The sequence below is a fragment of the Malaclemys terrapin genome, chromosome 7 (genome assembly GCF_027887155.1).
Source record: "Malaclemys terrapin pileata isolate rMalTer1 chromosome 7, rMalTer1.hap1, whole genome shotgun sequence".
Lineage (NCBI taxonomy): Eukaryota > Metazoa > Chordata > Testudines > Emydidae > Malaclemys > Malaclemys terrapin.
The window spans coordinates 98,416,103-98,438,093 of NC_071511.1; positions in this window are offsets into that span (position 1 = coordinate 98,416,103).

A 21,991-nucleotide genomic window follows, 5' to 3' on the forward strand; every position below is an offset into this window, starting at 1 on the left:
GGCAGAGCTCATTGGTATGGGCTGTCCTCTCACAAGCCACTCTGCAACTGCCATCTACAGAGGTGAGCCTTTTGTTGTTGTTGCAGGGTTCTTGGAGTTAGCCAATTCCCGCCCCCACCCCCCACCCCCCATCATTTCATGGCTGGAAATGCACCTACATATGATGCTGGATGAGGCAGCAAGTTTTTATTTTATTCTCTGCTAGGACATTTTCCTTCCATTGGAGTAATTATTACACACATAAGAAGGATTTAATTTGTGATTCCCCTTGGACTATGAGACCGATGTTTTGGTGAACTATAACTGCTTTACACCCAACTAATTCATTGCTACAGGCTCTTAACTCGTGATACTTCCTCTCATCCATCAATGGCCTATATAACAATTACCTACGTTTTCAGATAGTGACAGGAGTCTAACTGGCAAATCCAAGCTTAAGTCACTTACGACTAGATTCACAAAGGCACTTAGACATTGCAGTGCCTCGCCCCTCGGCACCCTGCTGCCCTGGGTTAAGCACCCAGGCTCCCCATGCATTATAGGGGGAGAGTTATGTAGATAACACCTGTAAACCTTTCCTACTGGCTAGTTTAGGTGGCTGTCTGCTCAGCCTGCTAGTATTTGGGAATTCTATTCTCAGGTGCCTAACTCTCCCTGGCCATTGCATAGGGAGCCTGGGCATCTAACTCAGGCTTGTGGATTCCACTAGACAGCAGGGCACCTGAAATCAGGCTCAGAATCGCACTGCCTAAGTCCCCTTTGAGGATCTAGCCCAGAATGTCTAATCAGTTTTCTGCAACTTCTAGTTTCAATGGGCCAGCAACTGCAGAGGCACATCTTACCTTGATAAGGCCCTTAGTGCATTAGTCTTTCTTTAAACAAATAAGAACTGGGTATTGTCTCAGTCCCACATGTTCTAGTTTTTATGAACCCCTCTCTTGATTACCTGTATATTATGATCATAAGGAAGAGGAATGCATTACCTAGGTTTAACGCTAAAGCCCAAGGTGTTTATTTTACATAAGCCCATCTTCACTATCACTCATAAGCCGTCTTTGATTTCCCTCTCTTTTTGTAGATTCTTCTCTGTGTTTTTAAATTTTGAATGAATCCTGACTTTACTAATTCATGGAATAAATAGTTTTGACCTTAAATTGCACCTCCCTGGACTGAGAGAAGTAAAAACAGAACCAATTCCCTTTTCTGTGGCTTTCACAACTAAACTGTTTTATAGCTATGTTCCATTACTGTCTCAGGAGACCAGACATGCAAACCTGAGAACAATTAAAACCAAAATACCCTTCCCTAACAGTCATATCAAACCAAGTGATTGGGTTGCTATTTTTTTAAAAAGTAGAAAACCCAATTAATCCTCAATTGAAAATATATATATTTAGCAAATTTACATAGAGACAGAACTTCAGCTGCTGAAATTGGCATAGTTTCCATTTCCAGCCATAACATCCATCTTCAGTGGATGTTCCCCCAAATATTTATTATAGCTCTGGCAGAGATTTTATGGAATGTTGAGAATGAAGAGCTATGTTACAATCACTGATACATCAGTGTGTGCAAAAAATATTCTTTCAGTCTTTGGTGGTTGATAAGCCAGCTAGAATGACTGTACTTTCTAAAATACAAATACAGTATCTCTTAATGTATGAATTAAACATATGGTAGCAATGTTAATAATAATATGTAAACCATTTCTCTCTCAATTTAATTTATCAGTAGAACTACCATTCAGTACATTAATGAATGACAAGCAATAAACTGTGTTTTCTAACTTCATATATAAATAAATATATTTACTGCTAGGAGTGGGGGAAAAGTTTCCTTTATTTGCATCCCTGGCCTCATTCTGTCAACATATCACACAGATTGCTGGATACACACAGAGATGCACTCTGGCAATGCTAGGGAGGGACCTCCTTTTCCTGCTGTCTGTTTCAACTTATTAATAATAGGATGATGCTTCTGGCACATGTAAAATAAATTAATATTGGATTAATTCAATTCAAACAATATTTCAGGAAAACACATTGCAGATTCATTCATCACAGACTTGAGATCAATCCATTTAAAAAAAGTAAGAATGTCATTATGTTTACATATATAATTGCCTAAAGCTGATCTAAGTGATAGAATATACTCTAACACTCTCCAACATGCCTTCAAAGCTGATAAGCCACCAGTTTATAAAATAGAAATATAGTATTTGCAACACTAGCAGTCACACTGAGGAATTCTTTAGCTATTTAGTTTTACTTTAGATAACATGTTATCTGAGCTATCAAAGTAACTTATTGTAGCTGTTGTTTCAAAATTATGCTTAGTGGCAATTCCTTTGTTGCTTAATGGTGATAATTTACTTTTAATATAAAGCTCATAGGACTGAAAATCTAGTATCATTTTTGCAAATGCTACTGCAATGAACTCAGCAACCGAGTGTTTGCCAAAATTAACACAATTCATTTTAAGTGTAGTGTTCTTTACTTCCTTTATTTGCTTGTTTGTAGAACTTTATGGATGACAAGAATATATCCAAATAATCTGTGTGTATTAAATTCTATCCCATGCTTTTGATGTTAAAAATGCAGAATGCCTGAATAAATATTGTAGCTTTTACAGTATGAATCCTGTTGATGGGTAGATCAAAATAGACAGTATGAACTAAATGACTGATTCTGGAGCCCATAAAACTCCTACTGAATGTAATGGGTGTTCTGCCTGAACTAAGGGCTTGTCTACATGCTGCATAACTGCGCACCAATGGGGGTGTAAATTCTAGTTGGTCCCATTGTGTCATGCACTAACTGTCTGTAAAACAGGACTAAGTCAGTGCACACTAGAGAACTTTTAGTGAGCACCAACAGGGTTCACACAATCAGCTACAGGTCTGTCGCATCTTATGCGCATTTAACATGCGCGATTTCAGCTTTACGCGGTCGGCAAAAACAGAAAGAACAAAAAAAAAAAAAAGAGAAAAATAACAATTTTAATATTGTACGTGTAGTGCGGGCGATTCCGCCTGCCATTCAACTCAATGTAATTTTGACTATACGCGGTTTTCGCTTTATGCGCTAACCGCGGAACGGAACCCCCGCGTCAGATGAGACTCGCCTGTAGTGTGCAACACACAGGTGCACACTTCAATCAGAGCATATCTAGAAACAGTTAAAACAATTACGGTGCAGGGGTTCTCACATTTTTGAATGCTGGTGTATAAACCTCTTAGAAATACCAAATGTATGCTTGTTCTCAACTCTGGAAGGAAGGCATTCCCGCAGACCTAGAGCTCCACAGGCAAAAGTACCAACCTCTGCTTAGGCCATCACTAAAAGCCCTCAGGTCAAAAAGCTATCTTTCCCTCCAACCTTCGAGGCTGGGATGGAATACAGGGCATCAGAAGTTCAGAAAGACACTTGGGGTAGAATCTATTTGGAGCTTTAAATATTAAAATTAAAAACTTTAACCTTCATACTTGGGCTAACAGGCAACTGAGCTAGATAGCAAGACAGTGAGCAGTCAGACTGACCTCTGCTAATCTCCCCCTGCAACAATCAGACTGCTGTATTCTGAACCAGCTGCGGGCAGCAGATCTCTTACTAAGGTTGCCCAGTATATATCACATTACAGTAATCCTACCGCCAATTCACAAAGAGCTGGATCATGATTACCACCAGGGAATACCACAGTCTGGGGGGCATTCTTAACATCATAAAGTAACAGCCCTTACCATAGTTGACTCCAGATGTCCTCAACTCAGCCCTAGGTCAATGATCACACTATGCTGGTCCGGAGAAGCAGCTCCTCATTACAATTCAGAAGGCCTAGGGAAATGACACTTTCTTCACATCTCCTGCCTGAACCAATCTGCATAATCTCATTTATGCAGCGGTTCAATTTTAGCCAATCTCTGGTCAGTAAATTAAATTAATCAGACACTGCATATCCCCTTACAACAAAAACACACAGCCGTGTATCTCCTGTACATGGTAGTCCAGGCCATCCTATGAAAAGTTTCTTGAAAAGACAGACTATAGCTACATGCATTAGTGCCAAAACCAATCTGGGGGGACACACCACATATGAGCCTAGAATTCTCCTGTCATTGGCTGGGATGCCTGAAACCACTGCTGTACCAGTGAGACCATATCAAATCTGCCTCTATGGCCCCCAATACAGCATTTGCATCCAGTTATACCAAAAATGAAAAGCTTCCTGTAGGTTTAGATTGTCTTGTCCCAAATGCATGGGCCTACACCAGCACTGTTTACATTGTGTAGAACAAAATCAAACTAGGGCATGAATGGAGTTAACACAGTAGCTAGCACATTATTATAAATGTCCACTGCTCTTTTAGCATCCTTGTGATGGAAAGGTAGAGATTACTTTCCTTTAGTATCTTCCTACAATGTCTTGCATCCAGTAAATTCTTTGGTTGAAAATATGTAACACCCAGGGCTGAAATACAGAGCATAAAATAAAACTCTAGTGCCAATACGCAAGCCTGATTCATGTCTAATTCCCAACAGTTTACTGTGGGCCAAAGTCTAAAGGCCTAACACTGGTGAGATTGCCCTCACCCCCATGAGAAAAAAATGGGGAGAGACCTGGGATTGTAGTGGGGCAGAGGGAGGGGATTCTGAGGCTCTATACAGATGTTTCCTCCTGGATTATGAAGCTGGGAGGGGGCAGGCCAGGAATGTTTCTTCTCACTGCAGAATGAGAAAAGGTTCAATGATACACAGTATTGAATATGGCAGAGGCACAGAACCGTCTGTGCAGAGACCTTGTGCCTCTGAGCACAACTCCAAGACTCGTGCCCATTCCCCTTTCAGACCCTGGCAATCTGACAGCATGACTCTTCCCCCCATCCCACATGGAGGAGAATAGAAAAATAACTGACACCCTGATACTTATCTGCAGATTTAATGCTGGTCATGGAGGGAGTCTCACTGACCTTGTCACTGCTAGACTCAGCTCCTTTACCTTCTTATACAAGTGGAGGGTCCTCCACTGAGTTTAGGGCATGTGGGGACATGGTTTTGTAGAGGCAACTGCTACCTCCTCTCAGTTCTTCCTCATTTTCTGCCACTCAAGTGCAGAGAAAGGACACTCCATGTGTGGTTCCTGAGGGACTGAAACTCTTCCCCTAAACTGTAGGAGTTCCCCTAAAAACTGAATAAAGGACCTCCTCAAGATTTAGCCCATTGATCACAATTCTATTTTGCCTCCTTTCCTATTAAATACCATCTAACTCTAAATCAATGCATACACACACAACCTTTCTGCTAATGCATGCCATGTGAATATTAATCTATCTGTATTCATATAAAGGTATATGCAGTGTAGGTGTAGCCATGTTGGTCCCAGGATATTAGGGAGACACAGAGGGGGAGGTAATATCTTTTATTGGCCCAACTTCTGTTGGTGAGAGAGACAAGCTTTTGAGCTTACACAGAGCTCTTCTACTACCCCAGACAGTAAACAAATTGTGAGTCATTCCGCAAAGAATCAAGATTGGTTTAAAAAATAATGAGATTTAAAAAAAAACATAAATACATTTGGGTCTTTTTATTTGCCTTCTGGTATTTACGCCTTTATGGTACACTCGGGTTATAGTTTCACACTTTTCTCTAACAATGAGTTCTACATATTTTCATTAAAATCAAAAAACATAAGCTGAGATTCTCATGTATTTACTAATTCCAGCAACTTGGAGTTTAAGAGCGAATATCTTGAGACTTGCACTTAAAACACAAGAGCTGGCAACACTGCTAGTTTTCACCACAGAGAATGTTGGGAGTATTTATCACAAACCTATTCTTTTCAGTTCATTAGGATGAGGGACTGTCTGAGACTGAAGTATCCAGGAGGTGACGCAACAAAATGATAAACTAAGCAGCAACAAGTCACTAAATGATATTCATCCAAGTATTCTGAAGGAATTTAAGTGTGTAAGGACTGATCCAAAGCCTTCAGAAGGCAATAGAAAGGCTCCTACTGACTTCAACTGTGTTTGGATCAGATCAGAAGCGTGGAATGGTCAAAGCAAATTTTGTGTAAGGCTATTATTTGTGATGTTTGGCATAAATTATTTTGTTGATAACAGATAGCTCCTTGGCAATTAGAAATTTTAATGACTCTGGGAGATCATTGTATTTTGCTATTCATTCAAGGAAATATTTCCACATTATTATGTACAAAGAAGTGGTTATGCCCATACGTAAATAGCTTGCAATGTTGCACCAATTTGGCATTAAGCACCAAATTACTAATCTCTTGGAAGCCTTATTCTAAATTCAGTACATGTGCACTTTCTTGATAAACACTCTCAATCATTATTCTCAGAACATAGCTTCTTTTTAATAGGTTTATTATCAATGGAAATGATGTCAAGTTTGCTTTCATTAAAGATTTTTCACTAATCAATGCAAACTCAGTTCACATAGAGGTACTGTTTGTTTGTTTTTTAAAAAAGTCCTGAGAAGCAAGAATTTGTGGATGCTGAGCCAAACACAGGTACTGGGGCACATACTAAGCAATCCCAACTTTAAAGATTTCCTCTTTTCACTTGGAAAATGTGGCATACTGTTCAGTACACCACAGCATGTTGATGGTTTCTAATCCTTTCCCCCTCCCACAAAAGATGTATTTCAGTTCATCCATACCTCAGTCACTGTATCCCTGTCATTGAAGAAAAACAGGATTGTCTTCCAAACCATTTTGTAGGGGAAAGGAAGCAGAATCCTCCTTCAAGACTCTGGAATCATAGACCAACTACTTAGTGACCCTCTTCGGCAGCAGTTGAATTGGACATATCTTTTTAACCTGAGAGGACCACTCCATCACTGTAGAAGGACAACAAAAGAGTAGAAGACTGTTCAGACATTCTCTTGCATGATGCTATACCTAATTTATGCTGAGCAACAGAGAGTCCCCAGTACCACATGGATATCAATTATCTTCTGAAGTGTGCTTTCTTATAATACGAAATACCACTATGATTATAACAATAATGAACCCAGTCTTGTTTACCTTTTGGAGCTGATCAAATCAGAGTAATTTTCAGATATTGAACAATATGATGCAGTTTCTTTGTCTCTAAAGATATGTCGCAGTTACACTTAACTAGTCCAAACAAATACTGCCGCAATTGTATTTTCTTTACAAATGCCTACACTGCTATGGTAATAACTCTCTCATTTTCTCTAAAGTCGCTATCTTAAGATGCAGGAAAGAAAATTGTTTCCTCTTTTATTGCAGACAACACAACATTAGAGTCCAACATTGTTACTCTTGGAAAATATCCAGGATTGAACCATTTAGCTATATGGCAAATGCAAAGTGTGTCTTAATCATGAAGATCCAATTTGTTTAAATAGATTTGTGCATGTAAATTCTATTACCTTTGCCTGTAAGTGTTAGTACTTAAAAATGTATGTGCAAAGGTTTGTGTGTGCATTTACTGAGTCTAGCTTTTAAATATTTAATCCATGGGGTTGGAAGAAGGGACTCTGAAATTATATCTGGAATTACAAGTGTGTATCAGGAGCTCTTCTCCCCCTTCCCCCGAATGGGGGAAGTCTTAAGAATTGTGATCAAAGTTAAGATGAACAGAGAGATGCTATTGTACCTCTGTAGGCTTTTCATATATATATATATATATATATGTTAGTGTTCCTCTAAAATGTTCAAACTCTTCATAAGGATTCTTTCATTCAGATCACCTTTCAGTTTTCAATTTATTTTATTAAAATCTCAATAAATCATCATATTGCCAACTTCTTTAACTGAAACTCATTAAAATATCAGAAGATAATTTATCAGTCACATCTCATATATTGCTTTTCATATATCAGTTTGTCATTTTTCTGCCTTCATTCTCCTTTTGTAGAACCTAAGGAATTCTTATCTTATTTCAAATTTGTATTAATGAGGACGTCGGTGTATATTTTAACTGTTTTAACTCATCCAAAAGCTTAAATTAACTAAGTTAAAATGTGCCTTTTTTTTTTACCTTTTTTATTTGATGAATTAAAACATACTTTAAATCTTTTTAATAATCTTTGTTGTAATGGCAATGGTAGTAATTAAACACATCTGGTTGAATTTTTATATAAATATTTTTATGTATTGTATATTTTTGTGTGATAAACTCTTCATAAAAAGGGGTAAGCTTAAGCCTTTCCTACACTAGCAAAATTTTGCAAAAATGTTCCACAATCATAGAATCATAGTACTGGAAAGGACCTCAAGAGCTCTTCTAGTCCAGTCTCCTGCACACAAGGCAGGACTAAGTATTAGACCACCCCTGACAGGTGTTTGTCTAATCTCCAAGAACAGAGATTCTGCAACCTCCCTAGGCAATTTATTCCAGTGTTTTTAACAACCCTGACAGGAAGTTTTTCCTAATGTCCAACCTAAATAGCCCAGGCTGCAATTTAAGCCCATTGCTTTTTGTCCTATTCTCAGCGGTTAACGAGAACATTTTTAACAACCCTTTATGTTCTAGAAAACTGTTATCATGTCCCCCTTCAGTCTTCTCTTCTCCAGACTAAACAAACCCAATTTTTTCAATCTTTCCTCATAGGTCATGTTTTCTAGACCTTCAATATTTTTTGTTGCTCTTCTCTCGACTTTCTCCAATTTGCCCACATCTTTCCAGAACTGGACACAATACTCCAGTTGAGGCCTAATCAGAGCAGAGTAGAGAAGAATAATTCATTCTTGTGGATTGCTTACAACACTCCTGCTAATACATTCCAGAATGATGTTTGGGTTTTTTGCAACAGTATTACACCGTTGACTCATATTTAGTTTGTGAGCCACTGTGACCCCCAGATCCCTTTCACAGGGGTGTGGTGAAGGTAAATATATTAAAGATTGTGAGGTTCTCAGATACATACAAAACCTAAGATTAGACAGATAAGCAGCTGCCAGTGGTTTAAGTACTGTGTCATCTAATCCTGCTCAGAATAGGTCTGACCAACTTGGTCCTTAAAATGCCATTGGCAGCTAGCAGTCTGTCCACATTAAGAGCCAGATTCTCATTTTCACTAAAGCTTCTTTATACCACTCTGGCAGTGTAAGTAGTAAATTAATCTGTGAGGTGGGAGTTTCCAGAGCCCAAATGTCTACACCACAACTGAACAGCCCCTTAGGGTACGTCCAGACTACTCGCCGAATCGGCGGATAGTAATCGATCTATCGATCTATCGGGGATCGATATATCGCGTCTCGTCTAGATGCGATATATCGATCCCCGAATACGCTCCCATCGATTCTGGAACGCCGCCAGGGCAAGCGGCGGTAGCGGAGTCGACGGGGGTGCTGCGGCTGTCGATTCCGCGCCGTGAGGACCCGAGGTAAGTCAAAATAAGATACGTCGACTTCAGCTACGCTATTCCCGTAGCTTAAGTTGCGTTTCTTACATCAACACCCCCCCCCGAAAAAACACCCCCCTGAGCACAGCAAGTTGCAGCGCTGTAAAGCGCCAGTATAAACAGTGCCCCAGCGCTGGTAGCTACGCCCCTCATTGAGGTGGTATTTGAAGGCGACCATACAAGGCACATTAAAGTGCTGCTGCGGCAGCACTTTAGCATTGCCAGTGTAGACTAGCCCAGTCTGTTTCACCGCTTTCTCCTCTAACAAGAAACAGACCCACTGCAAAGCCCCCAAAATCTGCTCTGAAAGGACATTTGTCACCCTTTTCACTGAAAATCCGTTCTTGTCCATGGTCATTAGGTGTTTCCTCTGTCTCTATTGTCCACAGGCCTGTAAGAAAGACACATAATGGGCAAGGACCCCCTACTCTATCCTCTTTTGACCAAGAATCCAGATCAGAAGAGGTTGTAGATAGATAAGCTTCTTTTAACTACCTCTCCTTGGGGCCTGATTACAAAACCAGAAAACCATACTGGCACTGAGTGTCAGCAATGGCTGCTGTTGAAGTTGTTCTGAGCACATTTTGAGCTGGAAGCATGGGCAAGTACAATCATATTCAGCACCATTTTAGGCATTCAAGCAATAAATAATTGCAGGTCCAGAAAGAGAATCCAGTTTCTAAAAAATCTTGCCCTTGATTTAACTTCTTTCTTATACTTTATACCTTGCCTTGCTCATATTAGTGGTCCTTGTTTCTTAAGCTATATTTGACCTACTCAAAGATGTTCTACAAACTACCTAAGAGAAACAAGGGGACAGTTAACTGGTGCTTCTTGGGACATGAACCTCAATAACCAGGTTCAATTCCAGCAGATATCTTGGTTCCAGCAGATGAAATTAGCCTCTTTTAGAACAAAACATAAGATCATAAAAGTTTCTGCACTGGATCAGACAAATTGTAGTTCTATCTAGGCCACTGTTTTCTTCCCAGCTAGCAGCCAATATAGAATTCTTCAGAAGATAATGAAAATGCTATAATTCCACCTAACTAATTTGTTCAGTGCTATTCGGGGGGAATTGCTGGAGCAGAGATTTTAAAGCCAACCACAGACTTATTTGTCTCAATGACCTCTTGCAGCAGTAAATGCCACCACATGATTATACTCTGGGGGGTGGGGAAGAATCCCTATATTTGTTAAAATGTCATGTGCTTTAATTTCATCTTGTCCTCTTAGTTTTCTATTTTAAGATAGGGTTAAAAGGAAGATACTAAGCAGTTCTTACTAAGCCCTTTATAATCTTCTCACCTCAATCAAATCCTTCTGATTCACCTTTCACACTAAATTATCCCAGTCTTTTCAATCACTCCATGTTCCTATGAATATCCTGCCACAGCACTAACCATTTTCTGTACCCTTCTCTGGACCCTTTCAGTCTCAGCTCTATCTTTCTTGAGCAGCTGTTAGAAACCACTGGGATCATATTTGCTTGGGGAAATTGTTCATAAAGACGGAAATACAAATGACAGTGCTTCACAATGGGTCTCTCAGCATACTCGTGAGAATGACCAAGTAAGTGCAAAATCCTTTAATTTAAACCCAGTGTGTTCTCCTCTTAATTTAAATGTTCTGTACCTGCTCTTCTTCTTTATAGGTTTTATGCAAGGTAGAATCTGTGAAAGTTTCAGATGACAAAACAACCCAAACTTGCAACCTGTTGTAAATATATTGCAGGTGCAGGAACCTATAGACACAGAGGCAAAGTATTTTTCACAGCAAATATTTTCCAATTTCATGGACATGCTGTGGGAAAATATTGCGAATTGCATGGTAATGATGTGGGCCTGCCAGGAGGGGGAGCCAGGATCAAAGAGAAGTAGCCACAGGAGGATGGCCCAGTGGGACAGATCAGGGAGGGAAAACCAAGAGCCCAGGGAAAGCCAATCCAATGGGAAGGAACGTGGGGAGGTGGTAACAAGGAATTGGTCCAGCAGGAAGTAGGGAAGGGTGGGAGGAGATAGCCGCTCCAGCAGAAACAGGTGTTTCCAGGGGGTTTTGCAGGTCAGACTTATTTTAACTAGACATAGCTGGAATTCATCCAAAGAGTGAAGATAAATGACAGCATTTTTGCACCATCCATATAAAATACCCAGCTTTAGTCACTGGTACGTGGAAGGTTCCTTCAAGTTTCATCAATCTAGTCCCTGTGAAGTTTGACACAAGAGACAGAATTCTTGAAACTATATTTCCTTCACAAAAGAAAGTAGACAATGATCAAATAAAACATTTGACTCCTCTACTAGAGCTTAAGCCATGCTGTATCAATGAGTAAATATTAAAGAGCTCCCTTTCCTCTAAAGGAATTTAGTCCTTATTCATTTTCATTCCACAGTTCTGAGTTGTATATTTTGTGCAGAATTGCTTTGGTCTTGCCTTTCTCCTGCACGACTTTGGATCATGGCTGGATTTGATAAAAGCATCAGACACACATATACAACCAGAAGGCTGTTTGTAAAACTGCCGGTGGTGAACACAGCTTTCGTTCAGCTGATATTTCCATGCCCTCCACCGACATCCACTTTTTAGGACTTGTCTACAGACATAAATTGGATCGATTTAATTTTCCTGGCACAGTTAAAGCTCTACAACCCCCAACTGTGAGTACAGTTATATCAGTACAAAGATGCTTCAGAACAGTATAGCTATTCCCATACTGGAAGGGAAATAAGCGGTACCAGTATAAGGCAGCTTTATACCAGCATAACTGCATCCACATGAGGTGTTGTACTGGCATAACTATTTTGGGCAGGGGAAATTAACTATGTCAATGGTTTTCAAACTTTTTGAGCTGAGTCCCCGCCTTTGAGTTACAATGTTTGGTTGCACCCTCCTCCCCCACACCCAGACAAAAATAGACACATGCAAAAGTATGCTTGACAGCCTACTCATAGACTTAACACAACTTTAATTAAATTACCTCAAATTAAATTAAATTACCTCAGCAGCTGGCTGCTTCTGCCTTGCAGGCAAGCTGCACTGTTAGGGCAGAGCCCTCCGGCCTCCGGTTTTCAAGGTGGGGAAAGGTGTGTGCGATGGTCTCTGGAGGCGGAGCCTGCACTGGGCACGGAGGCTGCCAGGAGCAGAAATCGGACACTGACCCATGGCTGTGGGGGCTGCTGAGGTGAGTCGAGGCTGGAGGGGATGGTCTGAGCTGCCTGGCATTGTTGTTCACCCATTCAAATATTCCTTGGGGGGGGGAGGGTGCCCCACAATTTGAAAACCTCTGCACTATGTGATAGAGTCTATCCACCTTCTCTTCCCCCTATTGGGGCACCCTGACACTTCTCCTGCTGCTCAAGGAAAAGTCACTCAGACCACTACTAAAGAGATGGTCTTTCAGAGGCTGGAGGAGACACTGACCAGTCAGGAGCCAACAGGCATGTCTGTGTCTTTGCAGGGGCAGTGCAGGGTGAGGCTGGGTTAGAGGAAGAGCCGCTCAATGCCAGCCCAGAACCCCAGGGGCAGGTTAGGGCCTTGCCTGAAGTGCTGCAACTATGCACGTGCCTTTGAGTTTTGTCAGGATGTATGTGACTTTAAACACACACATTCTGAGATTTGTTAGCCATCCTGCTGCAAGGAGACAGCCATGACTTGGGGACTAAGGCAGGGAGTGCTTGGGGTGGCACAACTCCAGGGACAGCATTCCGGGAGGGGTTTTGGTTTTCTTTTGCTTGGGGTGGCAAAAAACCTAGAGCCGGCCCTGCTTGACTCCACAGGAACAGCCCCCCCGTGACATACTGGTACAAAAAAAATGTGGCTCTCCTTTCTAAAAGGGCATAGTAGATTGCAACCTGGAACCCATCCTTTTATAAAGGCCTCAGGAAATGCCCACAGATATGCTTTGATGCCCTTTATCTCATTAACAACCAGTGATAACGGATGACAAAATTATCCTGCTCTAGAGCTGGGTTAAAGTCATTTTTGCTCCGCTATTCATAGTTGTTCAGTGTTACAGAATCGGGATTAGCTTAAAAAGTTCCCTTTTTTCTTTCAGGATTGGATCACATTTCAATCCCTTTTCAGACTGATTCACAATGAGTGAACCATGCTCAGCAGTAGAGGTGAGGGTATATTTTCTTCTAGTATCTGTCAGCAAAACTGAAACTTCTGCTGACACAAATCTCTGGTCCAGAGGGAATCATTTTCTGCTTTCTTAAGAACTGTAGAAAAATAGAGTTAAATTCCCATTTAAGGGTCTGTGTAAAGTTTTGATATTGACAGAAAAAACAAACTGCAAAGTCAGCATAACTCAGATAAATGATCTTACAAGTAAAACCAATGGTCAAACGTCTAAAAAAACATCCCACATGTTTTCATGTATAATATTGAGAAAGACTTTGAGTCAAATTAATCTCTACGTAACTCCATTGAAATTAATGCAGTCACGCCAGGGATGAATATGGTTCAATTTCTAGTGAAATTTGCAGCTCTCTGTTTCAGTCAAGGAGGAAGAGAAATCAGCTTAAGTAAGTATTCTGTCAGAAAATTTCTTTAAACAGATGATGCATGACCCTAGGAAAAAAAAATCTAGCAAAGTTTTGTAGAGAACTGAAGAAAAAACCCTTAAGAATAAAAATGTGTCAAACTCTCTGGACTTGTTATGTCTAAATCGCTTTCTTTAAGAGACAAGGTTTTATAAATGCCTTTTAGCTTAATTTTGTAGCTCCTAGATGACACCAAGTGGTTACTCAGGCCAATTACTCTATTTTTTCTGTGAACAATCATAAGATCTTCTCTAGTAAGCTATTCCAATATGTTAAAGGCATAATTTATTGCTTATGCAGCTTGTGTTCCTCTATTTTAAACTCAGTTTTGACTAAAGTGTCAGTTTCAATACTTTTTTGGAAGAACTTCCTCTCTCTACCCATTCCCTCCACCCAAAAAAAAGTCACCTGAAGGACATAACATTTGCTTAGCTCCTTCCAAGTCTATTGTAGAATGTTGTCCTTAATGTATCTTTCATGTAGTTTTCAAAAACAACCTAAAACACAGGAGATTATTTTTGACCCTGTGGGACCCTGTCTTAACCTGATACAGATTAGCTCTTGTGGAAGGTCAGTATAAAGGCAAAGACACACACAATTTGATAAAGAAATTCAGTCAGACAAATCTTCTAGGCATGATTATATGTGAGGAACTGATGTAGCACTCTGGTTTATAGGAGTAATCTCCTTATGTAGTATAGCAAGCAAGCCTATGAAATGGAAAACTCTTTAGCACATTGCAGTTTTCTCTCTTCACTGTTGCTTGAAAGAGATAAAGGAAAATCATCACTACATAAAGTATTTATTAAGCAGTATGTTTCCATGATCTTACCCAAGTATTGTATATGCATGCAGCTGTGTGTTTAATGGTGAGGAAGATCACCACCAACAACAAAACAAAAAAATGCTCCACTTAGAACCCAAGATGGATGTAAGGTTATATATACACATTAAGGAAATCTAATGCTCTGAAAACAATCTCTCACTTCTGGAATTCATCTATAGTTTTCTTTGAACTGCATTGGTTTATTGAACACTATACTAATTTGAAGAATTAGACTTAGCTCTTCAAATTTTCATTGGCAGGAGAGAAATATTTCTCTGATACTAACATACATTAAAAGAGTCTTGTTGGCACATAATTGAGATTACAGCAGCTAAAAGAACTCCCATACCATGGATTTTATAGGCAATAAGGCACCAGTGGCTCTTACCGAAGAAGACAAGAAGAAAGTTGAACTGAAGCGTGATCTTGCAAAAAGAGTTACAGAAATGTGATAGCTAGCTTGGAAATGTTTAAATGGCTGGACAGGAAAAACATGTCAACTAGCTTTCATCTTTAGAAATAGTCAAATTTATTGAAGTTTATATTTCTCAAAATTATATGGAAGTAAGATTTCTCTTCCAAGTACTCTCCATTTATCTCCAAATACAAAACAGAAAAAATTACAATCTGGAGATGAATTTTGGGACAACTCAGGAAAGCATTACTACTGTTTGCCAGATCTCATTTGTGTGCCAATTCTCCACTAATTTACACACTTTGCAATCTCATTGATTGCAGCTCCCCGCCCCACACACACACATACAATGACAGTGAAGAGTATAGACCTATATGATTCCACCTCTCTCTAATTCTGTATTATTAATCACAGTAAAGCTTCTTAGAGTAAAAAGAAGCAATGTCATATACCTGTATTAATTTTTTCAGGCTTTCTGGCAAAGATTTTCAAACCCAATGCTAGGCTCCTAAATCCATATTTACGAATCTAAATAGCCTATTTTTCAAAAAATGCTGAACACCGACCTGCTCTCATTGATTTTTTAAAATGTTGCCCTTGACCTAGATCCTTAATGTTAATAGATTCTACAACATCAGTATGGAAAATAATATGGGTCATGGCCCTTCCAGTAGTATCCATACCTTCCCTTGCTTCCCCAAGGTAATGTCCATATAAGTGCATTGGATGCTAAATGTAAACCTCTTTCCCCCGTCCCCAGCCTAAATATCCTACAAAAGGTTAAGCAGCCTGAAGATGCCTCATAAAACTTAATAACAGGATTGCTTCCAAGCTCTGCCTTGGTAGCAGATTCTACCCTGTATGCTTGTCAAATAATACCTTCAATAGAATAATCAGATAACATAAAGCTGTCACTCTCTATCAAGAACTGCACTAAGATATCTTGTCATGTTTTGATTTGAAAGCTCTGATCAGCTCTTAAAAAGATGTTTACATTGGCTATGAAGCTTGCAAAGGCACATTTGTGGCTAATTCCTCGAGAAGTTTGGTAAAGCCCGAAGCATGATACTCTTCTAGATTCTCTGAGGAACTAGGCTGCCCTTCAAAGGTTGATAATCACCCTCATGCCCCAAGCGATTTTTCTAACAAGACAGTCACCTTGGTTTTCCTGAGCTCTGGGGTTTCAGCACTGAACTTGATTCAGAATGACAAGGACCCTGGAATTAATGAATGTCGTCTAGATGGTAGGCATGAAACCCTGCTTCATTTAAATCTGTTATATTAACAGTATTAAGGAGACACATGAAAATTGTATTTATATCCCAATTTGTTGTAATGTTTTCAATCCAACCACTTCTTCACATAGGAGGTAGTGTTAGAATTATTTAGATGACATATTATTTGGCATTAATCGGGGATGAATTTAGCTCAGGGTCTTAAAATAATTAAAGATATACAATACAGCTAGGCTGACCAGATAGCAGTTGTGAAAAACTGGGACACTTTTTTTTTCGGGATGGGAGAGGGAGTATAGTTTTGTATATAAGACAAAGCCTCTAATATCAGGATGGTCCTGATAATATTGGGACATCTGGTCACCCTAATAACAGCACAATTCTCCATATGACATGTTAGAGTGTTACAATATTAACAATCTGAGAATTAATTACAAGTGAAAAGTCTGAGCTGGGTCCCACTGAAATCCAGAGCAAAACCCCAGTGCTTTCAATAGGAACAGTATTAAGGATTTTACACTGGTCATTACTTCCTTTCAGAATAAGGAAATACCCTAATAACAGGCAATTGTGAACTATGGTGGGCACCTTATTCCTTTGAAGGAAGTCAAGTCATAGCTAATGTCTCAATCCTGTAAGGTTCCACGTACCTCCAATGAATAAATCCACTGATTCCTTTCGTTCCAAAGTATCCTAGTTCTTGTCTCATTCTTGGTGGCTCTACCACCTTCCTTGCTTTCATCATTGCCAGTGCAGCTCTCCCTTGACAGTCTATTGGCTCTTCCTTCATTATCTTCAGAATAGCTTTGTCCTTCTATTCTTGGGGCAAGCTACTGGGTGAATTGCACAATTCCAGGGTGTGATTGTCTGTCTTCATGATGCATGAGTGAGACATCAGCCCTTTTTTAATGAACTGGAAGTAAAAAACGAAAAATGAAGCGCAGCCTGGAGGCACCTGACCAGTAGTAACATAGGGCAGGAAGATGAAGGCAAAGGAAGTGCATCCAAAGCAGTGTGTACAGTAACTCCTCACTTAAAGTCATCCCGGTTAACATTGTTTCGTTGTTACGTTGCTGATCAATTAGGGAACATGCTCATTTAAAGTTGTGCAATGCTCCCTTCTAACATCGTTTGGCAGCCGCCTGCTTTGACCACTGCTTGCAGGAAGAGCAGCCCGTTACAGCTAGCTGGTGCAGGCTTGGAACCAGGGTGGACCGACAGCCCCCCATCAGCTCCCCACTCCCCTAAGTTCCCTGTGCTGCAGCCGCCCAGCAGGCTATCAATCGGAAGTTCAGCTGTCCCTCTCCCCACTGCCATGTGCTGCTCCTGCCCTCTGCCTGGGAGCTGCTCCAGAGACTCCGGCTTGCTGTGCAGGGGCAGAAACGGAGGTTTATGTCAGGGTGTTGCCCTCCCCCTGCTCCTGCACCCTGCTTACCCCTTCTCCATATAGAGCAGGGAGGGGACACAGATGGAGAAAGACAGAGAGAGCTTGGGGCAGCAGCTGCTGTCTCAACTTCCCGATCCACTTAAAAAGACAATGCACTTAAGAGTAGGTCAGCTTACTTAAAGGGGCAGTGTCCATCTCTCTCTCCCACACACAAGGTGTGTGTCTGTCTCTATCTGCTATGCTGTCTCCCCTCCCTCATGTTCGTGCTGCCTTGTGTGAGTGGCTACATTAACAACAACGTGTTAACCCTTGAGGGCTCAGCCAAGTGCTAGTTCATCATTTAGCAGCAAGGCATTCCCTGGGAAATATCCCTCCCTCTTCCACCCTCTAACTTCACCACCTCAACCAAGCTTCACACTCATCATTGCTGTGAACAGTATTAAATTGTTTGTTTAAAACGTATACGGTGTATATCTATATAATATATATTTTTTTGTCTGGTGAAAAAAATTTCCCTGGAACCGAAATCCCTTTATTTACATTAATTCTTATGGGGAAATTGGATTCGCTTAACATCGTTTCGCTTAAAGTCACATTTTTCAGGAACATAACTACAACGTTAAGCGAGGAGTTACTGTACATTAAATGTGTACATCGGACACTAATATCCCCAAAATTATAATAATAACACTGTCACCCAGAAAACCTGAACAACAAAGAGTCTTGATATTTAAATGCTGCTGTCTTAAGAATGGTTCCATGTTAGCAATTTCATTGTATGACGATATAAATAAAATAATAATGAAAAATAAATATATTACAAAACAGAATAAAGGTAGAATGGAGCAAACAATACATTCCTACTTTGAGCTGGCTTTCATCCGCAGCATTACTGTAGAAAAGCATCCCTTCCACACTGGTGCTCTGGCTACAGAACTTCGTATGTGCAGTCAGTGTTGCAATTCATCTAGTACCTTTTAGTCTTAAATCTCAGAAAGCATATCCTAATAGGATAGTACAATAATCCTATGTCCTTCTTAACAGTATTGTATACAAACACACTGGCCTTCTATTCCACCTTTGGCTTGGTGTATTTAACCTGAGCTATGCTATGTAGTGTGTACTTAAAGAAATACTGTAAAATCTTATGACATTTTACTGTTGACAAAACAAAAACAATTTTTTTTGTATTGTTGTGCTTGCAAACTCCACATGAGTGGTTCTGAAGAACATTGGAGACCAGAAATTAAATACAGCAGCATGAATAAAAAAAATAATCTTACTATTAAAATCACATTGTATTCATGGCAAATAAACATTTTGTCCTCCTCCAAATCACACAGCAAAATGTACTTTTTTCATGATACATTTCAATGATACTTCAGCAAAGAAAGCCATATGGTTTTGCTTGCTTGTTTGTTTTAAGAGTGTACTATATTAAGGCTGACTTCTGCTGGGTGTTTATGAGTCAGAAATAGATCATCTAAAATAGCCGTGATCCTGTCACTGTATCTGCCTAGGCAGACCCTTGTAGCTACATCAGTATTATCAACTCCAAGGGCTGGAAAATTATGACTCCAGGCCCCCTAGAATCATAAGATTTAAAAATACTTCTTGGGTTCTTTTTAATCGCCCTTTGGCTTTTGAAGCATCTGTAAACTTTCCTCTGCAACGAAGAGGGTTAAAATTTTCCTTTTTTTATTTTTATTTTAAATGAAAGCTGAGATTCTCACACAAGTACAGGAGCTGGAGTTCTAAGAAAAGTACCAAATATCATGAGAGTTGGCAACACTGTAATGGATTCATCTGAATGTAAGCTCTGTGGGGGAGAGGGTCACGTCTCTCTGATCCGTTCTGCACTGACTTCACCGTAGATAATCAAACATAAAATATCTGGCTCACATCGCCTCCTCTACTTCAGTGAGTGGGATGCAAATGTCCCTTTCTGCCCCATCCTGTCCCCATGGCACCCTCCCCTTCATCACTGCACCAGGCACAAGCTTCTCTGCAAGGTTTTTGGTGGTGGGGAGAGGTAGAAAGGGGAAGTGGCTGAATTCCACCCCACTGTCCCAGAGCACACTGATTATCTGAATAGATGCCTTAGCTCAGTTAACAGCAGGAAGGCTCCTTCTGGAACTTTGCTCCCCAGTGGAGCTCAGCAAAGCCCCCTATTCAGCCAGATGTGCCATAGTCATCCATACCAGGTTGGGAAGCCTGATCTTTCATTAGTTAATCACACAGCTTTCCAATTTCAACTTTTGTACAACGAATTTGCACAGAAGCTGCTACAAGCTATTTCGCAAGGGGATGAGCCATGAAGAATAAGCCCTTCTATGTCTACACTTGATGAACTCAGCTTGCAGACTTTACCTTGTGAGCTCAATATCCTTTGTCTATTAATGTCACACTGCAGATTAAATGTATACTGCCTCCTAACATCTACTAGGCTTCACTATTAACAGTTACTGTACACATCTGCCAAAATAAATATAAATAAATAAAATAAACAAATTAATGGAGATATCCTGTCTCCTAGAACTGGAAGGGACCTTGAAAGGTCATCGAGTCCAGCCCCCTGCCTTCACTAGCAGGACCAAGTACTGATTTTGCCCCAGATCCCTAAGTGGCCCCCTCAAGGAAATTTCACCATTGGGAAATTCAAACCACCCCATGTACAGAAGCCAAAGGAGCTGCTGAATCAGAGTGTAGTGTTCTAAAATGGAGTCACTATACTAAAATCTCTTCCCAAATTCCAAAGGGATTTGCCCCCCACGCCTTTGCTTGAGCACCAGAAACACTAAGAAAGAGGGAGTGTGATCTGAGTACCAAAGAGCACATCTCAGTGCCTTCTTTTTCTTGAACATCTGGAAGGGCCCTCCATGAGCAGTCAAAAAGAAGAAATATATTAGAGAGACTCAAAATGGGAATAATACTTGCTTATAGTCCCCATATGGGAAACTAAACAAAATTTTAGTTGATATCAAATAATGTTACAAATATTTGGGGGATATTAAAATCATATTTTAAATATTACAAAATAAAAACCTTTATAATACTTAAAATATAAATGACTATTATTGAAAAAATTTCTATGGAACCATGTATTTTGTACAATACATCAATAGTATGATATTTACATATTAACCTAATGTAAAAATATATTATACAGATATGTTTTTCCAGCATATTAAGACAATTATTGGATAAAATTCATGCTAAAAATTACAAAGTTAACATTCCTTCAGTTATATATGAACATACATCTTATAAAATAAGATTCTTATAATGAGATTAAACATACATTATGTAAGTTTTATAAAAAGGCTATTTAGTGTTTAAAACATATATCATCATGTTGAAATGCTGGTTGTTTCAACAGCTCCTCCCCCATAAAGGTGGAATCTCATATGGTACCTTTTTTATTCTGCCAGGAGTATTAGGGATGTTTCCCATAATCTTGGTATAAATAATTAAAAAGCGTGTGGGGAGGAGAAGAGTTACTTTATCCTGTTAGATACTATTTGTGACAGGTTGGGTTACAGAAACCCCCTTGGGACTGCCACCTGATGTGCTGAGACTACCTCTGAGCCCGTTTTCCCTGCCAGATTGGGACTTCAGTACCCTGTCTCGTTGAGCCAGACACACTAGCCTGCTGCAAACACAGATCTAGGTCTTAACCACATCCCCCAAAGCTGCAGACTTAACTGAAAACGGCTTAGAAAGTGCTCCTGCCTCTAGCACCCATATACCCAGTTCCCAATGGAATCCAAACCCCAAATAAATCCATTTTACTCTGTATAAAGCTTATTTAGGGTAAACTCATAAATTGTCCGCCCTCTATAACACGGATAGAGAGATATGCACAGCTGTTTACTCCCCCAGGTATTAGTCACTAACTCTGGGTTCAATAATAAGCAAAAAGTGATTTTATTAAGTATAAAAAGTATTATTTAAGTGGTTCCAAGTAATAACAGACAGAACAAAATAAATTACCAAGCAAAATAAAACAAAAACACGCAAGTCTAAGCCTAATACAGTAGGAAACTAAATGCAGGTAAATCTCACCCTCAGAGATGTTCCAATAAGCTTCGTTCACAGACTAGACTCCTTCCTAGTCTGGGCCGAATCTTTTCCCCTGGTACAGTCCTTGTTCCAGCTCAGGTGGTAGATAGGGTATTTTTCATGACTGCAG